This window comes from Sciurus carolinensis (assembly GCF_902686445.1).
Source record: "Sciurus carolinensis chromosome 14 unlocalized genomic scaffold, mSciCar1.2 scaffold_124_arrow_ctg1, whole genome shotgun sequence".
Taxonomy (NCBI): Eukaryota; Metazoa; Chordata; class Mammalia; order Rodentia; family Sciuridae; genus Sciurus; species Sciurus carolinensis.
The window spans coordinates 1,978,802-1,988,175 of NW_025920109.1; the positions used below are offsets into that span (position 1 = coordinate 1,978,802).

Sequence of the window (9,374 nt, forward strand, 5' to 3'; positions counted from 1 at the left end):
ATGTTTATATACAATAAGAATATCACTCAGTTTTAAAAAATAATAAAATCATAACATTATTTGTTGTTAATTGATGGAGTTAGAGAATATCATTTTAAGCAAAATAAGCCAAACCCCAAAAACCAAAGACTGAATGTTTTCCCTGATATGTGGATGCTAACTCACAATGAGGTGGGCTACATAAGAATATAATTACTTTAAATTTCATACAGGGTAATGAGGAGAGGGGAAGGGGCATGAGGGGTTAGAATAATATAGTGAAACAGTCATTATTACCTCATGTACCTACATGACTTTATGACTGATGTGATCATGCAATATGTATAATCAGAAAAATGAGATTACATTCCATTTATGTATGATCTATCAAAATGTATAAATGCATTCTACTGTCATGTACACCTAGCTAGAAAAATTTAAAAAGTTTAAAAAGTTTAAGAAAAGAACATTAAAATTATAATTTTATCAAAAAAATTAGAATCAATTACAAGATATAAAATTAAGTTATCTCTAATACCTGGAGACTAATTTAATTTCAACTGAAAAATGGATAAGAAAAGAAATCAGAGGAAAACAAATAATCTTTAAAATGAATAAGAGTAGTTATACAACATAACAAAATATTTGGTGAAGCAGAAAATCAGTAATAACAGAAAAACTAATGACACTAAGTGCAAATGTTAGAGAGAATTATACCTAATAAATTATCTAAAATTACAACTTAGGAACTAAATAAAAGAACAAGTCAACTTTAAACTCAACTGAAGAAGGGAAATAAAAAAAATCAGTCAAGAAATATAAAATTGAGAATATAAACACTACAAGTGGATAAGTGAAAAAGTGTGTTTTCAAGAAAACACAAGACTAATAAATCATCAGAAAAAGTAACCAAGATAAAGACTAAACTAAGAAAATGGAATTGAAGGGAAAATTTAATCACAGACACTACTAAATACCAGTGGATCAGAAAATATTTTAAATTTGATATGCAAATAAGCAACAAAATTTTGAAGATATTGACAAATTCCTAGAGACATTTGACCTACACAAGCTAAATCTTTAGAATATAGGCAATATGAACAGAATAAGGTCATATAATGTTATTGATCAAGCTACCAAATGCCTTAAAACAAATAAATGTTAGGTCTGGATAGCCTCAGTTGTACCAGATGGAAAAAAAAACTAATCCAAATTTTTAATTAAACATTTCCAAACTAAATACAAGATCTTTATTTTTAAAGTGCAATATGATCAAGCAGTTTTCATTCCAGGGATATAAGTTCGAACATTATAAAATCAATAAACTATCTACATAAATGGTGTTAAGGGCAAGAATCATTGTTATCTCAATAGATGCAGAACAAGAATTTGAAAAAGTATAGTTCCATGTCTTGTTTAAAGTACTAGAAAATCTACAGATACAAGAAAACTACTACAATATTGTAAAGCTTACACATAACAAATCCAAGAACAACATCATACTGAAATCAAAAAACCTGAAGTCATTTATTCTAAAAACAGGAACAAGGCAAGTATGTGCACTCCCATCATCCCTATTGAAATTAGTGGTTATAATTCTATCCATAGCAATTAGTCAGATGAAGGAAATTAAGTGCTATGAATAGGATATAAAGAATTCAAATTATGTGCTGATGACAAGATTATACATTTAAAGGATTCAAAAGACTCTATCAGAAGTCATAAAATAATAAGTTTAGAAAAAAAGGAGACAAACCACATAAATGAAGCCAATACTTTAATAATAAATTTTATAATAAATTTTCAAAAATAAATCTCCCATAAAAAATAAATCTCCCATAATAACATGTTAATATTCAGAATGCATAAAGAACTCAAAATTTGAGAGACAACTAATAAGTCAAATAACAAATGGGAAAAGAAAAAGACACTACTCAAAATAGTATAGAGTCAACGGATCTATGAAAAAATGTTAAACATCTCTAGCAATTGCACAATGACAAATCATAGTCTCCATTGATATTTCTTCTCACTTCAGTAGTAATAGAAATAAATGAAAATACAAATAATACGTGGAGGCAAGAATGTGTGAAAAAGGAAACATATATTTTGTGTGGGGTTGTAAACTGATGCCACAACTCTGGATTGTAGTGTGGTGATGCCTCATTAAAAAAAAAAAAAAAAAAGATTTGGACCTACTTATTTTTCCATAAGATGCAGGGTCTCTGGTCTGATTCCAAGGTCCTTGATCCATCTTGAGTTGAGTTTTGCAGGGTGAGAGATGGAAGTTTAGTTTCATTCTGCTACATATGGATTTCAAATTTTCCCAGCACCATTTGTTGAATAGGCTGTCTTTCTCCATTGTATGTTTTTGGCACCTTTGTCTAGTATGAGAGAATTGTATTTATTTGAGTTTATCTTCATGTCCTCTATTCTGTACCATTGATCTACCTGTCTATTTTGATGCCAGTGTCATGTTGTTTTTGTTACTATTGCTCTGTATTATAGTTGAAGTTCTGGTATTGTGATACCCTCTGCTTCACTCTTCCTGCTAAGGATTGCTTTAGCTCTTCTGGGTCTCTTGTATTTCCAAATTAATTTAATGATTGCTTGGTCTATTTCTATGAGGTTCAACATCTCTAGATTTAAGAGAAATGCAAATCAAAACTACCCTAAGATTTCACCTCACCCCAATTAGAATGGCGATTATAAAAAATGCAAGCAATAATAGGTGTTGACAAGGATGTGGGGAAAAAGGTATTCTCATATACTGCATAGTGTTACAAATTAGTGCAGCCACTCTGGAAAGCAGTGTAGAGATTCCTTAGAAAATTGGAATAGAACTACCATTTGACCTAGCTATCCCACTCCTTGTTCTATACCCAAAGGACTTAAAATCAGCATACTACAGTGATGCAACCACATCAATGTTCATGACTGCTCAATTCACAATAGCTAGATTGTGGAACCAACATAGATACCCTTCAATTGCTGAATGGATAAAGAAACTGTGGAAATATTGCTCAGCCATAAAGAAGAATAAAATTATGGCATTTGCAGGCAAATGGATGAAGTTGGAGAACATATGCTAAGTGAGATAAGACAATCTCAAAAAAAGCAAAGGAGGAATGATTTATCTGATAAGTGAATGATACATTATGGGTGGTGGGACAGAGGCAAGAATGGAGGAAGGATGGATTTTATAGAAAAGAAAGAGGGGTGGAAGGGGTGGGAGAAGGAAAAATAATATATCAAGCAAACATCATTTCCCTAGGTATATGTATGAATGCACAAATTGTATGACTCTGCTTCATGTACAACCAGAGAAATAAATTTTACCCCATTTGTGTATAATCAATCACAATAGGTAAATTATTTGAAATATTAAAAGATAATGATGAACTTTAAAAAAGCAAACAAAAGGTATAAAATCATTCTGTGACACTCTACCACTATTTGAATATATAGCAAGTATTTAAGCACAGCATACAAAAAATAGGCAGTCACATTTATGTTTATAACAACGCAACTCAAAATTGCCAACCTATGGAATCAAATTAGTTGCCCTTCAATTGATGAGTTGATAAAGAAAGTCTGGTATATATGTACAATGGTATATTATTCAATCATACAAATGAATGGAACTATGGCATTTGTTGGTAAATATGTGCTTTAATAGACTATTATTCTATGTGAAATAGCACAGACATGAAGCCAAAGTTCAAATGTTTCTTCGGATATGGAAAATCTAATTTAAAAAAGAGGAAAAATGGAGAGGCAAAGAAAAAAAGTAGGTGAAAAATCTCATGAAAATAGAAAAAAATTATTGGACCATATTAAGTTCAATGAGAGAGAAAAGTGATGAGATAATGTAAAAACATTAGAATGAATGTGACTTAACTTTCTCTTATACATATATAAATGTATGAAATTGAATCTCCCTGTCATATATATCCAAAAAAGAGTTATTAAAAAATATAGGTAAATACCAGAAAGGTCAGAAAAAGAATACAGGACAAGGTAAATTAGATGGAGGAAGGGAGGAAAAAAGTAGTAGAGGAAACTGGATTAGAGTAAATTATAGTCCAATTTCTAAACTGCCAAAATGAATTCTAATGTGATATATAAAAAATAGAACCACTAAAATAATGCTTTCCTGAAGGAATGATGAACCCAACCATTATGTATCACTATAATGCTCTAATTCAAAATAAGAAAAGGAAGTTAAAACACTGAGTTAAATTACAAAGCGTAGAAATGACAACTTAGATTAGAGTAAAAGGAAATCACAAATATAACATATTGGTTGGATGGAGATTCACATTAAGCTCTGAGCTTCCTATAATACATGGAAAAATACAAAACATTTAAATTCATATGGTGTAAATGCAATTTTTCTGATAGTAACATTGGCACTGGTGATTGTCAATATTTAAGAATATTTGCAAAAATCATTTGCATGAGTTTCATAATTTTTTGCTATTATTTTGCATTTTTATTGAGGTTTTTTATTTTGTGACAGACTTACATAATGCAAGTTATTTAACTTATTACATTTTTAGCTTTTTAAAATATAATTTAAAACTATTTTTTACCAGTACAATATATTAATTTTACAAATGTAAAATTTTATCAGCTGTTAAAGTATTTTGCAAAAACCACACATTCTACTTCAGCTTTATTGCACAATATCTATAAGAAAATATTAATTTTTAAATTAGAAAACATAAAAATGCTTTCAATATAGAAGAGACAATCTGATTTTAAAGACAATACTCTATAAGAATGTCTACCCAGAAAGTAACAAACTTTCACAGGATACCAAGCTGGACAAATGCTTTGGCAAATCAGGTACAAAGCTCTGCTTAAAACCAGTCCAAGATACTTAATCCAAACTCTATCATCATTCTTCATTAAAAATCTAGACACCACTCAAGGTGGTTTCTTATACTTAAAAAAAAGTTGAGAAATTTTTCAAATGTGAGCATTCTGAACATCTCTTACACATCAAAAACAATACTTCCAACTTAATAGCCATTTGCAGGATTTTTTTTTCCTTCATGCAGATTATTTCTGTTTTTAATGATTACTGATGACCCATTTTAATTTATGCTGATAGAAAACATAAGTTAAATACATTTTTAAAACCTCATCCTTTACAAAATCAGATTATAAATTTGCATCATAAAAATTAGTGTTGAAACCATCCAGATGGCCTTCATTTATATGGTTGTATATTAGTTGGTTTTCCCAGAGTTGGGGTGGCAGGTGCCCCACTTTTCTATGTAGTGTAATCAGTAAATAAAACCGAGCACTAAGCTGGAATCCCAAGACAGGTTAGTTAGTAAGACTGTGTGATGGATTTTAGTGGGATAGAACCCTGGACCTATACAGAAATGTGGTTGTCAAAATACTGACAGCAAACTTTGGTGTGAGCTTAATTCACCTCAAAAAATAAACATAATCTGGAGATCCAAAAGGAAAATGATTCACATATTCATTATCTGATGGGACTGTGTGTGTCACAAATGAGGAAAAAATTCTCATTTATTGGGCCAAGGACTCACCAAATAGAAAGATGTATCAACTACACATCTTTTCCTATTAAAGCACATTGATTTGATCTCAAGTGTTTTCAAGTGTATGCTTTTGTGGCCTAGGAAATTACCTTTTGGAACTTATGGCCTGCATAAGCTAAGTCAAACATGATGTTTCATTTTTATGTAGAGAAAATAATTATTAAAATAGTGGTTATGCACTTACAAATTTGTTGTAGGTACACAATTATCAAAACCCCAGATGCTTATAAAAAGTTTGCATTATTTAGAACTTGTTCCTTACGAATCAAAGCAGTTTTCTTTTGTGAAACTGCATTTTTCAGAACTGCTCAAAGCACCTCATCTAGATGAGTGTTTTAAAAAATATATATATAAAAAGTCTATGACGAGACTTCAAACATGACATATTTCACCTTTTATGGGCTCTTTATCATGTATCCCTTCCTTAAAGTCCTTCAGAATAAAATAAAAATAAACTCTCACATTCCATTAGAAAAAAATGGAAACATTCATGGTCTGAAAATTTTCTAGATTCCCCCAAATCTTGGTACTATGTGCAATTTCCTCACATACAGGTTTTGAGGAAACCTCTGATCATCTATCATTGAATAGTTGGCTAATAGACATGCCATAGAAAATTTACATAATAGTAGTAAACAGATTAAAATGTATTCCACAAAATAAAAACGTTCTATGACTTCAAGCTAAATGTATATCTGAAAGCTAAAAGGAGGTTTTCTTGTTTTTCAAAAGTGCTAATTATTACATTTACAAGTCTCTTCAACACATCATCCAATTCTTTAAAAAACTAAACCACCTTGCTTTAGGCACACTGCTCAATGAGTTTCTAAGAAGCAGAGGGAAAAGAAATCACTTGTCATTTAATCCAGCTTCCTTAATTTTACTGAAGCAAATTTTTTCCAGGATATTGGCACATTTGTAGTATTCTCTCTCAGGGGGGTTGTACTCTTTGCAATTGGTAAAGACTCACTGTCAGTCTGCCATGAATAATTTCTTAGACACATAGTACCTATTCTTGAGGCGTTCACTCATGGTTTTCAGATCCATGGTGAAACTTATAACTTCATAATATCCTGGAGCTTCTGTTCTCTTCACAGGTTCCAAGAAGGGCCAAGTGCTTTGATGGCTCTTCACCTGCTGGAAGATGCTTTGAGCATGCTGTACAGTTGGTCAGGGTCTTTGGGCTCTTTACTTTTCTCTTTTCCACTTGGCTTCCAGCCTGTCTCTCTAATTCCAGGAATGCTTTCTATAGGAATCTGTCGAAGTCCATCTTTAAAACATGAAAGTCCAGGGTAGACTTTACGAATCTGGGCCTGTTTTCATTCTATTAGCTTTGTAATTATCTCCTTCTGCTTTTTAATAATGACAGAAAATTCTGTGTATGGAATTCAGGGAATTAGTTCACATCCCATCAAAGTGGCACCTTCGTAATCCTTGATATAGCTCACATATTTGGTTTTAGGTATTTTAATTTCTTTGGAGAAACCCTGTTTCTTGAAGTATCCAATTGCATATTCATCTGCATATGTGAAGAAGTTCAGGATGTCATGTTTTATATGATATTCTTTCAAATGATTCATCAGGTGTGTTCCATAGCCTTTGACTTGCTCATTTGAGGTTACAGCACAGAAAACAATCTCTGTGAATCCTTGGGATGGGAACGTACGGAAACAGATACCACCAATAACACGGCCATCTTTAATTAAAGCAAGGGTTTTGTGTTTCAGGTCAAAGACAAGCCGTGTGATATATTCTTTTGGCATTCGGGGCAGCTGATGGGAGAACACGTTTTGTAAGCCAACCAGCCACATCAGGATCTTCTTGTTCGGTTTCTGGTTCAAGGAATTGCCAATCACATGAAATCCAATTACACCCCTCTGTTCTTCCAGCCTTGCTGCCTCGTCCCTGGCTGAATGTGCTGACAGAAAATTGGTCTCTGGTCCGAGCATTGCTGCAGGGTCTGTGATGGTAGACATGACCTCATTGATCAATTCCATAGGAATATCCCCAATAACTTAGGGTCTCTTGACCTCCTCCAGAATGTGAGAGTCATTCATTTTCCTCTTTTCTCCTGGGTTTGGCTCAAGCCCAGAAGAGGCTTTGCAAGCAGGACTGGTGCTCCCTCCATTTGGCTGCTCAAGGGATGATGAGCTTGAATTGTATGAAACTGTCCCAGTCACAGGAGATGGATTGATAACTGTTTGGATTCCTAGCTGGCTGGTTCTGGAAGAGGCTGAGAGAAAATCCTGATCCCAGATGGGAGAGTTTTGACTATAAACTTCTTCCTCTAACATGGATAGAAACTTTGGGAAATGGGTGAGGATTAGAGTTCGTTTCTCAAGAGGCAGTTTGTCTTTTTCCTGTCTTGCTTGTTCCAGGAGCTGTCACCTCATGACAGTGAAGACTGAGTGAAGCAATGTTCTCCCGAACACCTGGGTGATTTCGTACCAAGGTAGACTGTCACAGAACTGTGGCACATTGCAGTAACACAGCCACCTTGTGTAGTTCTCTTCGTAGCCAGAAATATCATCGTTGGGAGATCCCAGTCTTCCCTGAGATGGAGCTTCCAGATGCCTATAGTTGATGCGGTTTAGGAACATTTTGGCCAACTCAACAATTGTTTGTCTTTCTTTTGATGGTAGGTGACGAAATTTGTACTGTTCAAAGTTATTCACACCCTGCTCAATACTAGGTTTTTCAAATGGAGGCTTCTTTTCCTAAGAGCCTTCAACCACAGAATTTCCTCTTTGTAAAATAGATTTTTTCTAGAGCTTGGAGAGATAGAAATAAACTTGTTTGGTATCTGCATCTTCTTCCTTGTGGACGCAGGTAAAGCGATATTCCACGTCCAACACTATTCCCAGGAGTCTGTTCATTTCTTCTTCCGACACATTCTCCAGGTGGGAAACATGAGCAGCTAGGGCATGGCTACAACTCCGGCAGGATTCCATTACACTGACAATGATTTGCTGCAGATCGGCTCTGGGGGGAGAGGGAGAGGGGTTGGGGTTTTTCCAGCCATTACATTTACAGGATTCCTCGGGCCTTGCAGGCGGAGTACATTCTGAGTTTCTCCAGTTTCTTGGCCCGCGGGGCGGAGCGCAGCTGAGCCTTCTTAACCGCTATTCGGGCCGAGCCACCGCCTCCCGGTCCTTCAGCCGTGCCCGCCGCAGTCACTGACGTCGCCGGCCGCAGGCGCCCGAGCCCCAGGCGGCGGCGGCGGCGGCGGCGGCGGCGGCGGCACGGGGGGCCCTGCGGCCGCGCGGGCGCTGCAGGCGGAGGGGGCAGTGCCCCGGGCCCGGCCCCTGTCCCGGCTCCCGCCCGGCAGCCGCCGGCCCGGCCGGCCCGGCCCGGCCAGCCTCGGACATGCCGCCCCAGAGCTTGGCAGGAGGCGCGAGTGTCAGGCGCCACCGCCACCAGGGTCTCCCGCTCCGGTTCTGGTCGTCGGGAGCGGGAGACCCTCCCCCACTCCCCTCCCGGCCCCCGCGCTCCCCCGCGCGCCGCTCGCCCGCCAGCCTGCTCCGGCCGCCGCCCGCGCAATGAGGGTGGCGGCGGCCGCAACTGCTCCCGGAGAAGGGAGAGGACTAGCGTCGCCGCCGCCGCCGCCGCCACCACTGCACACGCCCTCCCCTGGTCCTCCTCCCCGGGGCTCTGCTCCGCGCCCTGGCTGCTGACATGTTCCTCGGGGCTGCGGACCCGCGGTGCCCACGGGCGGGTGCCCAACTTATTACATTTATGAGAAAAAATATTACTATTTACCATCCATGCACCCAATGAAAAAAGAAAGTCAAAAACAAAATAACTGGACTTTGAACA

General features: G+C 36.8%; 1 pseudogene; it reads right to left on the bottom strand.

The window, feature by feature from the left end:
* Positions 1 to 4,504: 4,504 nt before the first annotated feature.
* LOC124973325 (histone acetyltransferase KAT2B-like) lies at positions 4,505 to 8,926 on the bottom strand (annotated as a pseudogene).
* Between the last annotated feature and the right edge of the window lie 448 nt (positions 8,927 to 9,374).